Source organism: Lepisosteus platostomus, chromosome 12 (genome assembly GCF_059453375.1).
Source record: "Lepisosteus platostomus isolate fLepPlt1 chromosome 12, fLepPlt1.hap1, whole genome shotgun sequence".
In the NCBI taxonomy this organism is placed as follows: Eukaryota; Metazoa; Chordata; class Actinopteri; order Semionotiformes; family Lepisosteidae; genus Lepisosteus; species Lepisosteus platostomus.
The window spans coordinates 31,673,678-31,684,001 of NC_142622.1; positions in this window are offsets into that span (position 1 = coordinate 31,673,678).

A 10,324-nucleotide genomic window follows, 5' to 3' on the forward strand; every position below is an offset into this window, starting at 1 on the left:
TGTGCCACTGTGTGCCATAACATCCTTTGCAGTCACGGTGAAATCTTTCTCTGTGCACACTTCTTTATCACTTAACAGCGCTTTGTTTGCTCATGGGTTTTCGTCTTTTGTTGTTTGATTTCTTTTCTCAGCTTAAGCATCTCATTCAAAATTATTAAAACTTGGTTCTCATTTCTCTTTGCCCTCCTTAGGCTCCTCCAGTTTGGCCTCTACAAAAAAAATATTTAATTCTTTCTTTCTAGCTTTATGTTGGCAGGAGCCTGACTGAACTGGGACTTAAAACCTTCTGCATTTGCCCCCCATAATTTCACTTCTGCTCTGGACACTCTGGACTGGAGCCTGGTGAGGGAAGCAGTCATACATCTTGAGCTCCAGTCTCTTCCTCTTGTGTTTGTTAGCCTATATGGCTTCACTGCTATTATTCAGTTCTCTGATCTAATTTAGTGTACTCCTGATACATTTTGTTCACTTCAGCATTGTTCATTTGCTTGCACTTGGTCTGGATGGTCATACAATCAATGTTCTGTGGATCTTTTCATCCTACTCTCTCTTTCATTACAAGTTGGAAAGCATTAGTTTATTCCCAATTGTCTGGTCCTCCAATTCCAGTAGTTCTGGGGGTATTCTCTTCTGTCCCCATTTCACACTTGCTTCCAGTCATTTCCTCTTCTCCTGCATGCTCTAAGCTGGATGACAAATTATTTCTTTCAGTGGACTCAGGTAACATCTCTCTTTTCATCCTCATTCTCTTCTTTTCTGTCATATTGGGCCTCAGGTGTCACCACCATCAGGTACCTGTTTATTTGTAGCAGCTTTGTGTTTTCCAGCTGTGGTTTCTTTTCCCTGTCCTGCTCCTGTTAAGGACAAACTTGCACACATTTCATCCAGGATTAAGTAGTTCAGGTGGGTAGCTGCATCAGCATGTGTAGGCTGCAAAGGTACAAGTAAAGGTTAATTCCATGCTGAGAAGAAAAGAAAGGAAACACAATGTTTCGTCTCTGGAGCCTTCTTCAGGTGTTTTCATACAGAATGAATACATACAGCTTCGGGTCTTTCATACAGGATGGCACCTAAAGTCGCACTCTCAAGTACAAGCCACATCTGTTCCTTGTCCTTGGTTCTTGTGCGCATCTCCCAAACTACATCCACCATGGACTTGATGGCTGTCCTTAGGTAGGGTGATCATTGCTTGAAAAGGATTCCCTTTGTAAATCGTATCTGTCATGCAAATGTTCTTTAGCATTTTTTCTAAGGCTGGAAAGAGATGTCTGTGGCCCTCAATCTCAAGCCATAAAGCATTTCTGGAATAGCTCATCCAATCTACTGTATATCCAACAGGTCCTTCTTTTTTGTAAAAAAAATCCCCTCGCATTTTCACTGAACAGCCACAAGTGTTCCCCAGAGTATAACCGATGCCTACATTCTCCACCGAATATGACACACCCAGGGCAGTGTACTTTAACAGAATCTTTAAAATAGGCGGGCCCTAGGAAAACAAACACAGATGCAGTTGTAAGGTACAAAAGTAGTGTCATTTTTAGTGACAGAAAATAATCAAAACCACATACCACATAAAGCAAAAGCCTAAGCTCTTCTGTCAGCTTTTAACTGACTTCTTCAGTCCCTCTCTATCAGTGACTGGGCAGATAAGCTGCTTACCGGCAACAAAACATAAGTCTCTCCACAAGACCAGGGTTCCATTTCAAATACTCTTCTTAAAACTAAATATTTCCCAAGACCCAAAACTACCTTTGAAAGACTCAGTCTCTTTCTTAAGCTCTTCTGTACAAAAACTCTGACACTCAAGTTCCCAGTTGCACTCCCAGTCAATGGTCAGTTGTCTCCATCTCTGCTGCAGTGCATTTGCAAAAGATCTGTTCCCTTCCTGGAGAGCAGAAAATGACTAACTTCCTTTCTTTTAAATCATAATCTGACCAGTTGTCTCCACCAAACTTGTCAGCTGACTGACGATGACAGCTCATTTCCCATTTTATTCTGGGACTTTATTCTAGTTCAGATGAGTATCTCAGTACTGCACCTGCAGTTACTACCCTCTTACAACAGATACAGTATTTGTTAAATGCTTTTATAAATGAGGGTTAAAATTAGTGTCTCAGATCTGAGGGTATTCTATATTCATCATTATATGTTTTTACTGTATAAAGGCTACTTAAAATGTACTATTTGTTCCAGATCACTAGGACACTGTGTTACAATGCAGAATGGCTGCAACAAAAGCTGCAACAGGTCACAGATTTTTAAAAATGATCAAACCCACCGTACACATGCTGCTTTCTTAAATTAAAGTCTTATCTTAAAGTTTTTATTAATTTTAAAGATCATTAAGGCCCTGAGTAAAGTAAAATTTAATTTTAAATAAAATAAAAATATTAACTGGCATACAAATTAGTGAAAGGGTGGCACAGTGGTTAGTAATTAGTTGCAATGCTGGGGCCCTGGGTTCAGTTCCTTACGTGCTATCTGAAGGAGTGGAATGTTCCCTTTGTGTTCAGTACACATTACAAAGACATAGTGCTTGGTTAATTGGCTTCTGGAAAAATTGACCCTGGTGTGAGTATGTTTGTGTTTCTGTCTGTGTGTGCCTTGCAATGGACTGCCCAGGGATGTCTTGCACCCATTCCTTGCTGGGATAGGCTCAAGCTCACCCCTGATCCTGTATTGGATAAAGTTGTTAGAAAATGGATGGATGGAATTTATTATTGTGATGAAGCGATAGCAACATTGTGTGTATTGCTCGGGTATTACTGAGAAAGACTTCAGAATGCTGTGACAAGCAATAGATAATTTGCAAACACTACACTGTAAACCACATTTATACAGTCAATTACACTCAAGTGCATGGCCTATTTGCTTTATAATTTCATAAACTTGCCGGCAATTTAAATAAAAAAGTTCCATTAAATTATCATATCATGCGGTATAGCAATATTTCTGTGTATATTAAGCTATGCATGTTCAGCCAGCATTAATTAAATATTATTAAATTTTTCTTATTAACACTTTGCTCTTAACCTTTCCACTTGCTTCTTGAAATAGAAGCCTATTTGTTGAATGAGGAAAGGTGTGGGGCAAAGTTTAAACACTTCCCTGCACATATTTAATAAAGATCTTTTTTATCCGTAATCTTTATATACTTTATATAAATCTAATTTATTCAATAAACTTACAACATCATATTTTTGTATTCTTATTAGAATCAATCCAATTTATGCTATTACACAAAGGTGGATGTAAGTTTAACCATGCAGCTTAATTGATGAGAATATGTCCTATTAAAATACCATTTTAATTTTCTTTTTTCTCATTATAATACTTTATAGTAAAAGAAAATAATTAACTTCAGCCATCATTGGAGCATCCTTATTCAGTATAATACATACTTATACAGTATTTTTACCTTTGTAACATTGGAATTTATACATTTGTCTATGAACTACAGTATGCTCAACTGATAATATCAATTATATGACATTACACTGATTAAGCGTAATGCATAGTGTACTGGTAACGTCATGAATAATACAAACATTTTGAGGTCTTTTTTCTTCTTCTTTTTTTTCTGTATTACATCCTAGTTACAATATCCCTTTAAGGACACCTCAGCATAGTTACAGCCTTTATTTTAAAAATGCAGAATATGATTTTACATGGATAATTTGTGCTTTTAAAAACATACCTAAGTGTGCAATCTTAGCAGATAGTGCACTGTTATTACCATATAGTATATGAAAGTGGAATGAATTTAATTAGGGCTTTAGGATTCATTTGGCAAATATTTCAAGGTAACAAGCAAACAAACTAAGAAATTAACAGCTTGGTTGGCAAAAATGTTAAAGAAACTGGCAAGAGGAAAATGGTTTATTACAAGGAAAACAGAACAATAAAATATTTTTATACCCAAATTTAGGGAACTTTCTTTTCTTACAATACTTTGGCTAAAAAAAAAAAATCTTTATTATATTTAAGACTTCTCAAATGAAACTAGTTTTTTGTAATTAACAGTATGGACATGAAATATGAAGAATACTAAAAAGCAAGGATAGTATTTAACATAATAAGTTCAGATCCACTTTATGCATTTCTGTAAATCAGTAGCTGACTGCTGCTTAGATCCTGACCAAGATCTTTAAGTAATAAGACCTACCAGAACACATTTGTATTCCACCATTTATGTCTAAAATACATTTATTACATATTTATCCTCTGAGCATCACTATTAGACATTTAATAGGACGTATCCTGAAAGAATTTGGCTTAGAGATTTTCATTGCTAATTTACAATCAAATTTTAAAGTACAACTGCTCTTATATGTCAAATATTTTAATATAAATGTATAAATATTCTGTACTACTCCATATTGTTGTGGAAGCCTTTATCAGTTAGATGTGTAGTGTAAGAAAATTAATTAAAAATACACTCACAAAAAGCATAAATTCTGTATTGAAGATCTAAATAAAGCCGACTACTTGCTAAAGTTAAATTTATCACCCCATTTATTGCTGAACTCATTTTAATCTCAAATTTGATCTTAACCTTTTAATCTTAAAACATATGAAAATGAATACCTAATTGTGTCCAGTTGACTCCACATGAAAGGTGTGTAGCTTGTTCTTACCCTCTTAATTGTCAAACTTTTTATTTTTCAAAATTGAAAACCTGAAGTGACATTGTGTACAACGGTATTAATAAACCACATTTCAATGCAAGATAAAGACAAAGCACTGAAAGAAAATACAGTATATATAAAAAATTACACATATGCTTTGCTCACATATAGTGAGCAAAACAAACATCAGGAGCCAGCATGGTGACATAGTTCCTTTTCCTATGAAATATGCAGAATGTGCCCTACTTTTTATCTAACTGTACCTGGTTTAGATTACATCTGATAGTAAATGCTAAAAAATCTTCTCATCCTGCACTTTAATCATGTGGTATGATAAGGGCACATAGTTTGCCCTGCCTTTCAGTAGGAATGGCAAAGAAATGCAATCTGCAGACCACACTGAACCTCAAGTGTACTGAGGACTGAAACCCATGATTAAATCAAGCCTATAACCTGTTCACACCCACACACCTTGTTGAAACCTACGCATAGTATATAAACTTTTGAGTCTGGAGACAGCTTTCGGAACTGACAATAGTACGCCGGAAGTTTTTTTTTTTTGGACTTAAGCAACCACATTGCAACACAGCACCTCGGAGTTACATGCTTCATCTACCCAAGGCACACATACAAGTCTAACACATGTGCACTAACATTAAACCCAAAGCACAGACCACCTACACACACCAACGCAACCAGCAGTGACCTATATAACCTGCAAACATTACTACATTGCAGCACAGTCTTAATCTCATTCAGGTGCTTTACTGTTTCAGGAAGTTATTTTGCTTTTAACTTGCTTGCAAAATATGTAGTTGCATTTAATTATTTTTATATTACGTTCTGTGACTTTCAGGGTACTTCATGCAGCCTTTCATCATTTTTACTGCCAGGTTTACATTTTATAACACTATGTTCTATAGAACCTAATTTTAATGTGATTGTTTTCAATGTCTCTTCACAATTTCCCATTGAAGTTTATTGCTTGCATTGTACTATTATTCCTTCCATGTATTTGTGGGTTTAATCAACTACCTTAATTTCCCCCCAAATAGTTTCTAATTATTGTATTTTGGTTCCACATTATGTGAGCTTTAACTGATTTTATTTCTTGCTACAGAAGACTTTCAAGATATCTGCTTTGAACAAAATCAGAGAAACTAATGATCACAACATAATGCAACTACATTTTACAATAGCAAAATAATTTGGAATAATATATAATAGGTTTCTAACAACAAATTATATCAAGTTTATCTAAACAAATTTAGGCATTATTATTACATTTACAAAACACAGCAATACAGAGCTGCACTCTTCTCATGCTGTTGCTTTAGAAATAATGCCTTCAAATACTGCTAAGACTACTGTTCCGTGTTTGATTACTGAACTCAGTTGAACATAACATATTCTAAATTATATTAAAAGTAAAGACATACATTTCCCTAAATAAAAGGAAGAAACAGCAGGATGTTCTGAAAGGTACAGCAAGAGGCCAGATTGTTTTGTGTGCTGAACTTTCTAGTCTATGGAGTTGTGACTGTAGGAGACCTGGGATCTGCACCATCTTAAATGCCTTTCTAGAACCAGCAACCTAAATGTTTTCCTCCTGCCTCCAGGGATAATGTGCCTTCTCTACCATGCTATAGCCTGTGGCAACACCAGCTGCACAGCAATCTCAAGGACTCTGTGATGGTGTAAATGCATTTACCGTCCAAAACAAAATTTGAGAGAAAGAAAATAACAAAAAGCTTCAAAATGGAGCCATAATTTTTTTTAAATAAAAAAATACAACCACAGCAATCACAATTTATTACAAATATGAGTAAAATAATATATGGACAGCCTGAATCGTTCAACTTCTTGCCCTCATATTTGATGGCTTATAATGCAAAAGCAGCTACTACCAGCTACCACAGAATTGCCTACTCTCTGAGTAATTCAGCTTTCCTTCACCGTGACTGATTTGAACAGAAGAAAGAAGGCGCAACGCAGTGGCATAGTCAACAAGCAGCGATGAAGAGCTGGGTTCTGGGGATAAACACTGATTTGCGCTATGGGGCATTTTCTGTGTATGGAAAAACTGTGGTGGGGGATTGTGGGAAGTAGTCTTTGTACTCAATGGCAGTGTTTTATAGGATTCTGGTTAAGTTTCCTTTGTTTTCAGGTTTTGTTGTAGGATTATATCCTTTCAGTTAGTTGTGCAGGCATGCTGGGTAGGGGTGGGGTGGTGGTGGTGGGGGGTTAATACCAACTTGAAGAGAGGGTTTGAATTTCTTTGTTCCCTGGAACTGTTACGAATAAGATTGATAGCAAAAAGGCATCTTTACCAAGTGGATACAGGCGAACTAAATCTCAAGCAACAGTCAGGCCATCAACAGTCAGCCATGTAACAATTTTAAATCAATTTGCTGCCGGAGTGGGAGTTGTTCTCTGAGGGGACCTTTTTCAAAGTGTTGTTCAGGATTGTGTTTCTCAAAGTCCTATGTAATATGTAAATAAAATCCGGGCAGTATTTTTTTATTCTTATCAACATTGTCAGTCACTTAGAAATAAAACATCTTAACAGAAAGCTTATGTGCAGAACTGCTCTTTTATGTATTCCCTATTATGCTGCTATGCCGTTTTTAACTGGATTTTATCACTCATGTACAATTTACTGCAACACAACAAGCTGACTAGTCTAATGTGTCTACCTAAAGGTTTTGAAAATATTAGAATAGTTCAAGTAGGAATGCAGAACTAACTTACATCCACAGTTCTTGGTAAACTGATTTTATATGAAAAAAACATATTCAGTGACTGACGTCTCCTCTTTGCTATTAATCTTATGTTTTTTTGTGAAACTACATTTTTTTAAATAAAACACTTTTAGGTGTCCCCAAAGTGTTAAAGCACCACATGGTACATTTGCATAGGATAACCAACATATACCACATCATTTGCACGTCTGCAAGTACACTTGAGTAACTGTAATTACACGTGACACCAATTACTCTGTTACTTTGTATTAAATTATAATGGAAAATTCCACTAGAGAATTGGAGCCTAATTGCATCTTAATTTGCATAATTTTGCATATTAATTACATCTCAGATGAATAATAAATTTCAGCAGATTTTTTAATTTATGCATAGATACAAAAACAAGTTGAAAAATAATTTGCAGAAAAAAATCAGAAACTATTACTTAGAGCATTTCCACTAATTTTACTCATTATTCTGCAACAAAGTTAAAGTGAGGCATCTTTACTCGGGGATCAGATAATCAGGATCTTTGTCAGCTTTGCCACAAACTAAATGTACAGTTTTTTTCAAATTTTAAGAAAGAATTCCATAGGTATTTACACTTCATTCTCAGTACTCATTCCATTACTTCAGTCATCACAATGCAATGTTAAAAGTATTCCCTATAGTTTTTACTATTAAAAAAAAACCGATGTACGGTGCCAGGTTGCTGTTAAAAAAAGAAGAACTATGCATAAATAATCCATGGATAAAAAGAGCAGTCTAAAGAACAAAGTAATATTTAGGAATTTCTACTCATTCACAAATTTCAATGCTTTCAGGAATAATATTTATCACTTACTGGAACCTAAATGCATAATTAAAAAAAACAGGCTGGTTTGAACACCATAATAACTTTATTACATGTATGGTGCGCCTTCTTGTTGTCTAAGTTGTATCCTTTTCTACCATTCACAGTGTTAAATCTAATAATTATGGTGAAATTCACTTCAGTTCTGAACTTTGGATGCCTACATTTATAGGCAAAGCCGACAGCTAAGCAGCTGAGTGAAGATTTATCACAATGAGTTTCAGATGATTGTTTTATTATACACCTAATTTTTTTCCTTATGAAACTGGTACAGTGTTTACAACGATTTGTGATATTCCCACAATAATTAATAAAATGTAATAAATTGTACTTGGCCAGTGCTGAAATTACTCATTTTATTTCCAGATAATAGTATCAGTATTTCTCATACATGTATTGAATTTATGAATTAAACAGATTCTAGTAATCTGGAATTTTTAAAGAAAATATTAAACATCCTTGGTCAGTAACAGATTTAAACAAAACATATTCCTTATTCTTCTTAAAAAAGCTATCTAATGAAAACACTAGGTTCCAGAAGTTTCTATTGTATTACCTGTATGTATATTTTAAATATTATATTTTTTATAAGAACCCAAAGTAAGGAAATGTATGGAGACTCAATAGTTTAATAACAAATATTTAATCTTCTTCCTATACATGTGTATTATTATTCTTTGTTTTTTTATCACAAAACTAAGGACTTTAATATCATTTTCTCTTCATATTTAAGTACCTAAAAAAATAGCTTTTAAAAACTTCCTTTTTTATTAAGAAAATAATATAATTTGTCTTCTTTTGGGAAAGAGTGGTTCCATTTTTTTGAGAATCAGTTTGTGTTGTTGAAATGGTTGATCTGTGCCCATCACAATTTCGAGACTTTTATACATATTGCAGGCAACAGCCCCATTTAGTGGTCAAAGGTAGAAAGGAAATTGCTAGAAAATAACTACTACAGTTTACCTGCATTGCAAATAAAAGTAGAAGATAGATGCATCTAAACTATCAGAAGTCATATTCCAATATATACCTGGGATTGTTTCTAATCAAATTAGTGCTAAAATAAATTGAAAGATAAATTTAACATTATGCCACTTCTGAACATAGCCTTGTTCATTTTTAAAATATAGCTGATTTCACTACACAGTAGTTCTAAGTCTTATGTTCTTGTTCCTTTTTCTTGACACTTAAAACAATGTGAGCAAACCTTTGAGCTCACACTGGACTTTAAATGTTAATGTTAGTTTTATACAGCTTACAGAAAACATTATTATAATGGAACTGCTTTTCTTATCCCATTCACATGGAACGTACAGTATTTGTGGAATTAAAGTCTTACTAATTGTGTGAAGTAAGTATAAATTATAAGAAAAATATAATGGTTTGTAACGCGTGATTTACATGCAGTGTTGTCTCTTCTGACAGTTTTTGTATAAAAATTGCAGTGTTAAGAAAGCTAACTTCAATTGTAATGGGTTGTCTTGACTTTTCTTTCTTCATCTTTCAAATGTGATGAAGGGCTTGTGATGTGACTGGAAAACTTAATTTCAAATAATGCTCCAAAACGTTTCTATTTAGAAAACAAAAAAGCAAGACATTTTTAAATCAAAATCAAGACCACCCGTTACGCTATTACCTTTTACATATATTTAGAAGCTAGGACCCTTTCAGTATGAGCAACTAAATAACAACTGCTATGGAATTAGCGCAGTAATAGATTTCCTTTCTATGCTTCATTCATTCTCTGCAGATGTAAATGTGTTTAAAACTGACAGTAGTAATTACTATAATACATCTTAAAAAGGTTTCCATATCTGAAAGCAATTTCAATAATCAAGTGCAGTGGTAGCAATTATTTATCAATAAAATTAGTTACTGAACTTGGAGGAGGAGGGGATTAGTGCAGGTGTCTCTCATCATTGTTTGTTATGCATGCAAAGCAAATCTGAAAAAGGAATAAATTATCATTATTATTCCAATGACTACTAAAAGATAATAAAAAATATCAACCAAACAAAAATGCTTTTGACCTGTAATCGTTGATAACAGCGTGAATTTAATAGTGTTTTGGTCTAGTGATCAAATTTATGCTTCAGAAA